Raw genomic sequence first — 14,869 nt, 5'->3', positions numbered from 1 at the left:
GAATATACTTTTAAAAATTTCGAAAATGTTTATCAGTCTTACTTTTAAACGACTCATCTTAAACGCATTTATTTTGTCAAATTTAAATATTATTTATGTATGCAGAGGTTGGTTGAGTATTTCACACCAGATTTTTTTAAATGAGAAATTTTGATCGTTTATCAAGCTTAATAAAATATCAATAAAATTGCTATTATATTATCAGAGAGAACAGAAAATGAACCAACAATTTGGAGAATGAGATATATATGTATACTAGTCTTTCTTATTTTATGAGCCTTTTCCCATTTTCGTTTTCCTTCGTTGGTAATAGTGTATTTAACATCGTCAAAATATTTATTTATAAGCTTATATTGTAAAGCGATTATAAATGTTTTTCAATTTCATAAAATTTAATGTATTATGCGTTTGACAAAATTAGATACCTATACATATATATTTTTTAAAACTTTATTTTTAAATATTCGATTCTTTTTTTGTGAGTGAAATTTTTTACCTAATTTACAAATAAATACTATTCGTTGCGTGCGTAGTCATGGTAGGGACAATAAAAACGATGCCAGCAGATTTTCTATTACACTCGAAATAATGGTGGGGATTGCTTTATACAGGTAAAATATATTATTTTTTTAAATATATAATAGTAATTATTAATTGAGTATATCAGAGAAGATGGCCTTGAAATATTTTATATTGACTATTTTTACAGAAATCTGTAGTTTATGGTAATTTCAAATGTCAAATTAATTTTTTTTTTTTTAATATATCTTTATAAATTATAGTCCATGTGTTATTCTGGTATATCAGCTATATTTCTGTACAGTTTTATTAAAAACCATTCGCTAGTTTAAGCGTGAAAGCGTAACAAACAAACAAGCAAACATGCTTACTTTCGCATTTCTAATATATATAAGAGATAAGAGATTTACCAGCTCTATTTGCCAAATTGTAGTAGGAGTTTAAAGTTCTGATTTCGGTTAAGAAGCTTTACAAATGTGACACATCACCTTGTGTGACTGCAAAATTTCAAATCGATATTCCTATTCGCTCCGTGCGTGAGTTTCGTTTCCATGGTAACGATACACTACTTTAATTATAGAATTGTATGGATGCATATATAATTGTATGGATTGCATTTAAGACTTACATTGAAAATTTAATATTATTGTCTCACAAATTTAAATAAATAATTATGATAATTTACATTTGAAAAATAATATTTGTGCAATTTGATTTCTTATTTTCACAATTTTTAATGCATTAAGTTTAATTAATTCGTGTTTTACAAAAATTTTAATTTGACATTTCTATAACATTAACATGTAAAGAACTGCAAATTAGTAATAACAGCCCGCTTTAACGCCAAAATTTTTCACTGGAAGCGCTGGCATCGATTTTATTGTCCCTACCATGACTACGCACACAACGAATAAATAACGAAAGTAGGAGGGTGCATAAATTCTTCCATAAATTGATAGACACATAGTACGGAAATTAGAATGTAAGACACATAATTCACACGGATCAAATATTTTAAATTTAAATTAGGATTGTCAAAATACACACACAGACAGACAACGTTAATTAAAACTGACCGTAAATTAAATTATTATACAGAAATCATCCCAAAATACTTAAATGGAATTTTAAATGATGTGGTCACCTTTAATGGAACAGTCGAGTGTTAACGTAACCATCTAGAAATAAAATTCCATCTATTGTTGTTGCTTTTGTAGTTAACCAGCTTTATGCATAGTTCTAGAGAATTTAATAGTTCTTTAAACTTTCCTTGTTGAGAATATTGTGTTGTGTACGTTATTCATATACGACGTATTCTTAAGGTAGTACGAACGTCAAAACAATTTTAGACTTATGATTGTAATTATTTGTACCTGATTTTTTACTTTGATGATGAATTTTTACGTTTACGCGTTTCTTGGTCCAATATACTTCAAATTTTGCATTCACATTCATTGATGGAAAATTTGTTTCGTATTTTATTGAAACTTATCGCCTAACTAAGGATAGAAAGCTACTTTGAGAGTGATTTTTGCATAAAATTGATATTCGTCATTTTTTAATTAAATACTTGATCGATTTTAAAAATTATTTCACCTATAGAATACAATTACAATCGCAACGAGTGTCATGAGCTTTTTAAAAATAAATAGGATTCCGCACTATAAAATTAAAATCCATAAAATTGTGAACAAAAGGAAGGATAAGTCAGGTCAAGGGAAGTGAGGGCTATAACACGAAAGTCTTTAACGCGGAAGTTTTTATACCATGTATATATGAAATATACACAGTATATTAAGTTTAGTCCCAAGTGTGTGACGCTTAAAAATATTGATACTACGAAAAAAATTTTGGTATAGGTGTTCATAGAATCACCTAATTAGTCCATTTCCGGTTGTCTGTCCGTCTGTCCGTCTGTCTGTCAACACGATAACTCAAAAACGAAAAGAGATATCAAATTGAAATTTTTAAAGCGTACTCTGGACGTAAAGAGTGAGGTTGAATTCGTAAATAAGCAATATAGGTCAATTGGGTCTTGGGTCTGTAGGACCCATCTCGTAAACTGTTATAGATAGAACAAAAAAATAAATATAAAAGATGTTCCTTATAAAAAAAATTAAAAACTTTTGTTTGAAATATTTTTTTGTAAACATCACTGTTTACCCACGAGGGCGCTAATTCGGCGCAAATTTTATAGTATGTTTAATTATGGGAATATCATGTATGTGTGTGTCTCTATTTAAAAGTAGATATCCTTTTTTTTTACGTGACGTCAAAAAACAAAGGATTGCGTCATCAACACTGTCTATACATGGTATTTTAGCAATTGACTCAGTCAATTGTTTGTTTTCACTTGTTAAAGTTAAAATTGTCCAGCAAAGTGGGCAGATATCTGTTAGTTAATTATAATTTTCTTAACGTCAATATTTAACAAAATCTCAATACAAAATGTATAATATACAAAACATGTTTTGATAATAATATTCCCGAAAAAACACAAAAATAAAATGTTATATGATCTTCTCATATTACGTTAAAAATAAATAATAAAGTTTTTATCTTTATTATTGAGTTCAAGTCTAGAGAGAGGGATGGCACTGCATTATTGTCGGACTTATTTAATATTACAACACTATTCCTCCATATTACTGTTACTGTTATTGTTAACTGTAACTAACTTCATATATGTATTTGTAGTAGAGTTACATTTTCAGTGTTTATGCATTATAAATATAGTTTTTAGTATATTTTTATATATAAAGCTTATTTTTTTTCTCATACGTTTTATGCATGTTAAATGTATGATGATGTGATATTTTATTCTAAAAGAGAATAATAATTTTTTTTTTCTAACAACTTTAAATAAATTTAACTCCATAAAAATTTGTTATAATGTCTCTTCTACTACACTAAAAGTAGGTACTAGTCTTCATTCTAAAGTGCTATGCAAAATACTATGAATATAACGTATTGATGTACAGAGTCTACCAAGAACGGTATCTATTGTATTAAGTAGGTGGAGCCACTTCATTTTAAACAGCTTATTGGAACTATGTTCCTTATCGCACGTTATCGTTCTGATTTGTTATATAGGAATCTTAAACTATTCAATCGATTAAACATGCCATGAATTTTGAGAAAATACAAATATATTTTTATAACTGTTAATTTGTATCAGAAGTTAAAGCTAACAGAGATAATTTAAAGTAAGTTATGTCATAATAAATATCCTGATCAACCCAAACAATATGCACGCACACATTGGGTTGACTACTAAATCAGAAATATGTCTTTTAAAACTAATACTACAATTAATTTATACAGAAAAAACTAAAAGTAGCTGTACAATTAAATTCTTTAAAGAATCAAAAAAGTATTTGACTTCTAAAATTAATACCTTAAAATAATAACATAAAATTTATTGAAAAATACCTTTTAAATAATAAAAACTAAGCGCTAAATTTATACCAAGGTACGAAAAGAATGTAGTTTTTACCGAGTGTCCCACGGCACCTTTCTATTTTTATGAATACGAGTTGCAACACAAATAAAGTTTGCGATAGAAAAGTTAACATTTATGTTAAAATGATTAATTTGGTAGTCAAGCCAGTATCTAATGCATAATTATCTAACCATAGTAAAAAGACCAAGAAAACAAAGTACAAAAAATAAAGATTATGATGAGCTCCAAAATAGTTAGTTAATTAAAAATTAATACTCAGGTATCCCAAAATCAACATATTTAAAAAAAAAAGCTACAGCTTGGCGTTCTTCACTAAATTTAGAACTATCTTCTAATGCTTCAGGAAAATTGGGGGGCATCCATTTGAAATACGAAAGTTCGGGGAAAAGCACAATTCTAGTCATGACTTTCATTGCCAATAATGAGTTTTTGTTAGCTATTGACACAATTACAAATCTTTATAATGACACAATTAGCCTATGTATAACATAAACAAACACCTGCTATGTGCTTTTATGCGTGCAGTCTCACACTTTCACATTTCTTCACGAAATTTTCTGATTCATTAAAGAATTTTATAGCTACTTTTAGTTTTTACTGTATGAACTATTATTAGTTCAAAATGGACATACTTCTGATTTAGTGGTCAACCCAGTGCGTACATTACGTTTAGTTTGATCAGAATCTTGATTGTGACATAACATAAAAACTTCATTGTACTTACTTTAAATTATCTCTGTTATCTTTAACTTCTGATAACTTACACAACTCAATTTATTTAAATGATAAAACATACAGTTTTGACAAAAAAATGCGAATTGATGGTTATATAATATTTTTATATTTTCTCAAAATTCACGGCCATCCTGAATCGATTGAAAAAGTTTTGTTTCCTAGGTTACTTAGATTTTGGTTATTAGAGTCGTTTTTTTTTTGTTGCACTTTATTTGGTTTTACCTCCCAGAAAGCAAACAAATCAGAACGATAATGTGCGATAAGGAACTTCCAATAATGACATTTTTAAGCACTCTGTAACTTGTAACACAGTATATCTATATCGTACTTACTATGTGGGTATGAGACATTGCATAATAGACTTAGAGATATATTCGCGAAAAGAGGTATTTAAAATTTTTTTTTTTATAAAGTATTCAACATATTCATTATGTTTTTTAAATCATATTTTGTAACAAAAATTCCTTTTTCTTATATGTATATTATATTCGCATATACATAAATTTATCCAGGATTTACCTTCAGGATAAATATTTATAGCTACCTAGTGCAAATAATATATTCCTTCACACAAGATGATGGATAAAATTACTTGTGACACGTGATAGATTTATGATTACCAACTTGGGAATAATATGATTTTAATAAATGTTTACGTTCTTTTAGGCATAATAATTTTTATTACATTGTATTTGTATATTACTAGCTTGATACCCGCCCGCTTCACTGAGATTACCAAAAAAAACCACCGCTTTATAGCCTCCACCACTCTTGGTCTCATTTCCCCCCTTCCATAACACTGCAAGGAATTGTTTTACATTGCTAAAATATATGCACAGTTTTCAATTTTTTAAATGTGTAAAATAGTCATAATTCATCGAGAATAAATAAATATATATTTTCAATTTTGATGGTGCCAAAATATCGGAAATTGGAATTTTTTTAATTATTTAGCTTTCGATATTTCATAAACCAAGGCGGATATCGAAAAATTATATTCTGATTTTTCTTCAACATTCATGAAGTTAAAACAATATTCATCATCAAAAGTTGAAAATAATGTAGAAATAATTTCAACTACAAAGGTTAAACTTGCCTTGGTGCTTGTATTTCTTTAAAGAATAAATGCTTTTGCAATAACATGTGTTTTTTCTTTCAGAACATTTCAAAAACCTTAATAATGATTTTGAAAGAATTGCGAATTTATCAACGAGTTTGCAAGCACTAACTAGTTAAAAAATAAATGTAAAATTACTTCATCGTTATGGTTTTACATACGATACTCCCTGTAAATAGTCCCCAATTATAGAGGCTTTTATCAAATCCATTATTTACAAGCCTGTCTAAAAACAATAATTTGGTATACCTATACCTTTTTTAGTTGTATATAATAACAGGAAATAAGTAATTTGTAAGCTTCTATGAACAAAACAAAAAAATATTTTCTTTCTTTAAACATATTATTTTGAAAAAAAAAAACATACTCTACAAAAATTTAAATGATGAAATTTCACGTAAACATTATCCATAATACAACGTATAAAAAAACGAGAAATAACAAAAAACCATATACCTTGATAAATTGTAGTTTTGTAAAAGTTTTAAAAAAATTATATATTACGAATTTATGTATATCCATCTACCTAGAAAAACCGGAAATGTACATTTTAACGAAATGAGAATGGAAAATGTATATTTATATGTATATAGTATAAACATCGACAATATGGATAATAAAAACGAAATGTTGGTTAAAACAACATCGTAACAGAAACGACATTCTAAATCATCAGTGGTAGTAAAGGTATATAAGTAAAACAGTTACGGCGCCCCTCGGCTAAAAATATTTTACAGTATAAGACATTTATAAAGTGAAGTCTCATAATTATATAAGTGCATATTAGAAAATACTTTTGCACCTCATTTTTGAACGAAATGCACCAATTCATTGTAATTTTCATAATTTTTCCAGAGTATCTTAACGGATCAATAGTTAGTGTATCGCAAAAATGTAGCGCATTAAGAAATTTTCTATATCTGGAGACAAATCATTTTCTATACTTGCAACAAATGCAGAAGTCGATTTCGTTCTTCAGCATTAAATAAATAAGAAAAAGCGAAAAGCGTATCTCAAAACTATTCATTTCCTACAAAAATTCCTTGATAAACAAAGAGGAAGATACCCACTAGTGACATCATACGTGGGTATCGCCATTTTTAACCAATTTTAATTTCCCTGTCAAATTTTGGTCATTGTATCAAGTCTAGTTTCACATTTTTATGGGTAATATGCTCAATTCGACATCAGGATTATTCCCTATTATAGCAATTTTATGTTACTAATTCCAAAATTTTTTTGTGTAAAACCAAAGGAAAAGTCTTATCAGCCTATTTTGATGAAATTGTAAACAGCATTATTACTGATAATCTCTGAGAAGCTGTCGAAACGAATTATCTTTTCTCATGTATTAAAATATTATTTTTAACATTTCAAAATTTTCTCTGGTTTTTGTTTATTTCCGAGCGGACACTACGATTGCAAGAAATTTTGTAGGGGTGTTATAAGTTTGACCGCTATGTTTGTCTGTCTGTGGCATCGTAGCGACTAATTTGTATTTTTTTTGTTTTGTTTGAAAGGTTATTCAATGGGGAGTGTTCTTAGAGTCTTGTTTCAAGTGTGATAAGGGTTTTGTATCCGGAAAAACTTAAAAATATGTGATGATCGTCAAAATCGATTCAGTTTGGAGAAGACTCGAAGGAAAAAGGTAATTTAATGGAAAGTGTTCTTAGATACGTTTCAAGTCCGAGTTGAGGTTTCCACATCCGAAAAATTTATCGGGAGTTTTTAAATTTTTGTAAATTTTACTTGTATAAATTAGAAATATTAGAAGAGCTTCTTTTGTGAGAAAATTGAAAACAAGCAATGAATTGTCGTATAGTTGTTAAATATGATATTTAAGTTGTTATTTATACTTGAATGAGAAACTCTTGCGGTTATCAACAATATATTTGTAAATGGTAATATCGACAATAAACTTTATTAAGTTGAAATTTATACGATCAAATAATAACAACTTCATCTCCACTCGTTGAATATTATGCAGTGTTTTATGCAATTGTTCTCTTGTTATTCTCTAGAACTAAACAAAAAACACCTGGAGCATTCTAGCGTTATTAATTTTATGATCGAAAGTTACTGTTTTCACCCAAAATAACGGAAATAAAATATTTTATGATAACCGTTATTGCATATAATAATATGTTAACAAGTTATTTGTGTCCGTAAAAAAGTTCTTGAAACTAACGTAAATAAGTTTTTTTAGACGTTATCACAAGTAAATTTCTTTTTTAAGCCAATGGTGTTTAAATGCCTTTCAAAAATGCCCCTGTTGCGGTGGTTTTAAACTTCGTCTCCCAATTCCACTTTCAAACATTTCTAGATCATCTATCTTTTATATTATTACTGTAGCAAGTTTTTTTCTGTCCTACCCTTATCTTCCTTATTCCTTTATCAAATTCCATTATTCCTCCTCATTTTCAAGCATATTATGTCTAGGTTTGACGAAAAATATACTCACGGTCTAAAAATGTACCGCTTAGAAAAAAACACGACAGAGAAATAATTTGAACGAAAAAATATCATAAATTTAAATAATAAGTATATTAGGCAAACATGTTAGTTTTTAGTGATGCTCTCCTAATACGGAGAGAGTAATAACCACGGATACAGGGTAGCCACGGGTTACGGTAACTACGGAAGCGTAATTTCGCTCAGGTAGAGCTTGTTTACTATTTATTTGGCATCTTTTCCCCCTGATTTTAGTCCAATCCATGCAAAGTGCTGTTTATAAAGCAGTTACCAGCGGTAAGTAAAAAACTAAAGTTTTGAAAAAAAGTCCGATTTGTATGAAAATTTGGATTTAAGTTCAACTTACCCTGTACTACAAAATATACCCTGTGATGAACGGGGCTTTATATTTATTATTATAAACTATCCCTTATCGCAAAACATTTCAAAAATCGTATATTTTAGCATTTAAATATCTGTCATTCATTTGTATAAAGATTTCCATTCGTGTATATTTATTAACTATCGAAAGCTAAATTTTAGCACCACTTTTATATTTTTTAATCGTGCATAATACAATAAGGGATTCAAATGAATAATATAATTAATTATTCTTTCAAGTTTCATTCACATCATATCCAACTTTAGCTGTATGCTTGACTGTAAAAATATGTAATTTGTTTGCGTGAGTACCTATATACATATTTTTAAGGCTGTTGTCTCGCTATGGGCATTGTGACAGAAAATTCTCAATTTTTTTTTCACTTATTAAAGATATTATAAAATAATTACCATGAAAAGAGGTCCAATCTCTAACTCGAGATAAATTTAGTTATAGTTCAAATGATTAACGGGAGAGGTTGTGTTTTTAACAAGATTTTAATTCTAGAAAAAAAACCAAATTTCATATTTTTTCAAAAAACTAACTGAACATTGTATGTATTTTAATTACTGAGATATAATTACTCAAAGTTAATAAATTTTATTGTTGAACAGAAAAAAACTATAGTTAGAGTATAGATCGTTGAAGAGAGAAAAGAGACTTTATTATGAGAACACACTTTGTTTTTAACGAGAATATCTTTGCATTGTACATGAGAGTTAAAAGTAACGCACTAGTTGACAATGTATGTGAAGTATAGTTATACAGTGCGTCGCATTTAAGGTTAAGGCACCCTCAAAATTACAATAAACTTTTATAACTCGTGTGCTATGGAATGTTAAAACTGGACAAATTGATAATTTAATAGTGTTTTGTATTCAAATATTTCAATAAACTTGTAATAATCTTCAGTAAAGTCCAAAATAATGAAAAAATTAAAAATGCGAATTTTGTCATGAAAATCGATATTTTCGATATGTCAATCCAATTTTTTCGATATGTCAATCCAACCGTCTCTGACGCTAGGCAAAATACTAAGAATCGACCCTAATTGTCAATTTGTAGTAAGCAGTGTTTAGAGTTATATTTTCAAATCGATATTATTATAAATAACGAGAATTTGAAGATGTCTTCATCTTAAATGCGACACACTATATATGTTTATTATAAGCGTAGTTTTAACGGTACTGTTCGGATACAACAACCTTAAGATAATAATATTCGTCTAAACTGTAAAAATTGTTATTGTTTTTTGTTTTTTGTTTTTTTGCTTTAGACAACGTTTTAATTAAACTGTTTACTCCTCAATATGTATTATCATTTCCACTGTACGCTCTCGACTTTGATGTGAACATTGAGTCGCTTTTATAGAAATTTAATTAAAAAGTTTAGTTTACAAAATCATTTTTTGTTGAAATCATTTTTTTTTTATGTATGTGAAGAGGAAATAATTCATGTATCACCTTTTAATACTCAATAATTCTATTCAAAAATATAAATGATATTATTTTTGCGTGCAGAACCGAATTTAACTATATTAGTTTAATCGGTATTTTTCGATCGGTTGAAAAATAACTAGTAAATGTGTTTACAATTGTAGATCGAATACTTGAGATTACAAACTTACAAAATTTGTCTTTAAATTCCGAAAAAATGACCTCTACCGACTTATTAGTAAAAAGCTTCTAAGAATAAGTTTTTCAAATTTTACTTTTCTTATTCTACCAATTCATATTTCCAATCTGTGGTTGTGCTCAACTTTTAAGAAAATAGTGAAGATATAAATCGACTAAACAGACAAAATTTTCTAGAGAATTAAGGTTTTGATTTGCACAAAATAAGGATGTACTAGCTTTAAGGTTTTAATATTCTTCTATTATTCTAGAATAATAAATGGTGTACCTTACTTAGTTAAGTATATGGTGTATTAAAAAATATTAAAGAACTTCGCTTTGGGTAAAAAGTTACTGATGTCCAAAGAAAACAAGAATTATCCACGTACGATCAAAATTCCTAAACTGAAAAATATTGAACTATAAAGTAACACTTCAATTACGGTTAATTAACAATATCTAGCGAAGGTAATGGAGCAAATAAGGGCCATTTTGTTTAAGTTATTGAAATTTTATCCATTAAAAAAATTTATAATACTGGTAATCACTTTGAACATTAAAAGGATATCATTTGATGTCGTTTTTTGATGTGACACGTTTATAAATAATGGTCTTATGTTGGTATTTTTATGTTCATATACAGCTTAGTTACTGATCAAAATCGGAAATGGATATATTGACATATTTTTTATCCCGTATATATGGTACAGTTAATCTTCCCATTTTCAGTTACACCTTTCGTAACAGAAAATTATTTGTGAGAGAGGCATATACTACCTACTAATAGTCATACATAGAATTTTTACGTCTATATACAATGTCGTTTATATATAGAAGTTTTGTGTTTGTTGATGTAAATCTAAATTTTAACCAAATTTTTATGTCCTAAGGCCATACATAATGTCAAAAAGTATCATTGTTATCCCATAAGTATAGTTTGGAAATTATGGAAGAAGGCTAATTTTTTTAATAGGTTTCTTGCGTTGTAAAAATACAAAAAAGGAGTTTTCCGGTTCTGAAACGATCCGCACAACCTTCTGCACACGGTTTAGGGACAATTTATCTCTACGTTATTTTCTTTGATCAATTTATTTCTACATTGTTTTCTTGAATATCATTGCTTCTATTGGCCGGATTGAGACGAATAAAAAAAATTGTTCGTTAAGAATTTCTGCATCGACATTGCTTGCTATCGAACCCTGATAACCTCAAAATCTCAAGAAAAGCGCAGTAACCTCATATTTTCAATTTTCTCTGATAACTTTTCGAAAAATGAAGAAATTGAATTGAAATTCCGGAGAAAAGGAAAACTACAAAACTACTTTCATTTACAGTTAATGTAGCCCTAACGAACACGAAAATCCATACTAGTGTGTCAGCTTTGGGAAAAAATTTTAAATCATTAAAAAAATGATTAAATCATAATTTTTTCTTCGTTTCGAATACTTAACGAGGAGTGAGCAATCGAATCCAAATATAAACCTTTTAATTTTATTAAAAAAAAGACAATATTTTTATTCACATACATACCGGCATAAATTCAATAATCGGTTCAACTTCGTTTGGAATACCAAATCTGTGAAGTAAAATGTATTTGTAAGTAAAATGTACTTTTTTGTTAAATTTTTGTTACACATGATGTTGACATTATAAAAAAACTGCATAAAAGAAATCTCAAAAACAAAATTTTATCAATTGGTTTCATAATTCTTTGAAAGGTTCGATTCAAAAAATAATAATATAGATAGTTTATTATCTGCATCGATTGATATGGCAATAGGCTATACATAATAGGCTTGTTGACTAATTTTTTTTTATCACTTTAAGAAAAGAATTCTTACTGCACCTTGCAGAAAAGTGAAGTTGGTTTTTGTAAATCGCAAGAACTTTTTGAAAATTGTTAGAAGTACGCCAATATGAACGTTTAAATTCCTAATTAAACTAAGAGTACTCAACATAAAAATACATATAAAACATCGTTTTGCTAAAAATTGATGGGCAACAGTCTTTGAATATAACAAAAAAACATTAGAAGTTGTACGATTTAAATGGCGTTAAACGGATTAGCCTTATATTCCTTACTAACATGTATGCATCGATCTAACATTATTCGATGAATGGATCTCATATATTCCAAACATATTTAATCATAATTTTTTCAATAGTGTTAAGCGATTACGATTTATAATCTAAATCATACCAGTGATTATGATTAACTAATCGTACATCGTTGTTATCATATGCGAAAAATTTACTAGCACAAAAATGCTTTTCTTCGCCTATTGGTGTACTTGTTTCTAATTAGCAAAGATCGTTAAGGCAGGTTCTGGATTCATATAAAACAGAAACAAAAAAAATTTTAAAACAATTCCTAGAATCGCTACTAAATTGAAAAATGTGTGCCGTTAGCGAATTTTCAGTAGAGCGCAAAGTACAAAGTTTTAGATTTTTTCAAAATAAAAATTATTTATATATTTTTTGATGTGTTTTACGCAAAGAAATACTCTTGTGAGTTTTTCTCCAGACGCTTAGTTTTCTAAATAAAAATTCTTGAAAATTTAAAAATTCAATATTCGATTTTAAGAAAAATGTGTAATTTTTTTTTCCAATCTCTGAGGGAATTCGCTTAGCTAACGCAGCTCCTGCGCTACGAACTTTTTTTCCAATGTATTTTGACAAGTTTTTTAATGTGATTTGATCTTAAAATTAATATTCATTCATTTGTGAGCGAACAAAATGTAAAGGCGTGTATGCAGAGGTACTATGATGTTCAGATGCAAACATTTTTTTGTTTATTTTAATAGAAAACATACGAAATGTGAAATCTATGAAACATTCAAAAGCTTATATTTGAATTTCAAATCGTAATATCGGTAGGTAGGTAACTACGGTATATACCTTTATATAATGCATCATATGTTTTGGTATGTATTGTATAATAGGAAACAAAAAATGTCGATCAGAATCCGTAGTTGATTGAATCCTTATTTAAAATATAGATATATATTGTTTTCATTGATTTGATGGGTGAATGTTTTAATATTTCACAAAGGATTTGTAAGGGCTTGTCAGAATAATAGAAAATTGTTTAATGCAAATATGAAATTTTTAAAAGTTGTATAGGCTTGTGGCTCGAATAAATGGCTGGGCTTTATTAAAAGTTATGAAAAGCCTGAGAATCATTTTGAATACTTACCAAATTTAAGTTTATTATTTAATTTAGTTTAATTAAAACGTATTGAATATGGCCTTTCAGGAAATACCAAAATAATTAAGTTAAGTAAAATTTACTGACTATAATTTACATTATAATATGATGGCAAATTTGTGGTTCTGAAAATTTTTAGTTACTTTGCACAACTTTTATTTGATTTTTATTTGACTTACAGAATTGACCCCCTCCCCCAAAATCCTTAGGGAAAATGGCTCACGGTCAAGTTTTCTGAACATTTCGATTATCCTAATAGTATTTTTTAAAAAGGCTTTTAAATAATTATCTTAAAAGAAGAAACGATGCTTCTAAAAATGAAACGAATAATTTGGCAGTGATTTATTTTGATACTCCATTCGATAGGTTTAGCAAATTTTTCTATTAACTTATTACTATTTTTCGCTAAATATCCCCCATTGGGTTTTTATACCATGTATATATGAAATATATCATAGTATATTAAGTTTATTCCCAAGCTTCTGACGCTTAAAAATATTGATACTACCTACAAAATATTGGTATAGGTGTTCATAAGGTTACCTAATTAATCCATTTCCGGTTGCCTGTGCGTCTGTCCGCCTGCCCGTATGTCTGTGGACACCATAACTCAAAAACGAAATGAGATATCAAGCTAAAATTTTTATAGCGTTCTCAGGACGTAAAAAGCAAGGCAAAAGCAAGTTTCGTAAATAAGCAACATATTGGGTCTTGTATATCGTTGGAGATAGAACAAAAGTTGAAATATAAAAAATGTTCCTTATAAAAAAATAAACAACTTTTGTTTTAAATATTTTTATTTTTAAATATCATCAGTGTTTACCCACGAGGGTGCAAATTAGAGGCAAATTGTAGAGTATGTATTATATGGGAATATCAGTTATGAATGTGTGGCTATCTAAGAGTGGATATCTTTCTTTACTTATGTTACGTCAAGAAACAAACAATTGTTTCGTCAATTGTGACGTCATCAACACTGTTTATTCATGGTATTCCAACAATTGACTCAATCAATTGTTTGTTTTCACTTGTTTTTCTTGGAATTTTCGCCGATCCAATTAAAAGATACGAGGTACACGCGAAAAACATAACCACTCCTTGCATGTCGGGTAAAAAAATTTCGTGATTTTATTTTTGATTGATTCAAATTTAGTTGATAATGATTGTACGACACTTACCAGATAACATGTGTGTATAGGTGATGATATTATAATGTATAATATCGTATACGTAATGTGCTCATATATATAGTCCATTTGCTAGGGATATTTTGTAGGATGTAAAAACAGGATCAGTAGAGGCAATGTTTTATGATTGGCTTTAGGTCCCTGATAACGAATATTTGCGTCGATTTTCCGTAATGTAGTACAAACAAAATTTA

General features: G+C 28.2%; 1 protein-coding gene across 2 annotated transcripts in view; it reads right to left on the bottom strand.

The window, feature by feature from the left end:
- Positions 1-11,856, bottom strand: part of LOC123299040 — a 168,618-nt gene extending 156,762 nt beyond the window's left edge. For both annotated transcript variants that reach the window (XM_044881180.1, XM_044881181.1), the window contains exon 1: positions 11,811-11,856. The gene's annotated coding sequence lies outside the window, so the exon portion shown is untranslated. The remainder of the gene's footprint in view (positions 1-11,810) is intronic.
- Positions 11,857-14,869: the final 3,013 nt, after the last annotated feature.

This window comes from Chrysoperla carnea, chromosome 4 (genome assembly GCF_905475395.1).
Source record: "Chrysoperla carnea chromosome 4, inChrCarn1.1, whole genome shotgun sequence".
Lineage (NCBI taxonomy): Eukaryota > Metazoa > Arthropoda > Insecta > Neuroptera > Chrysopidae > Chrysoperla > Chrysoperla carnea.
The sequence above is the reverse complement of the archived record's forward strand: the minus strand, read 5'-3'. Positions and strand labels throughout refer to the sequence as shown.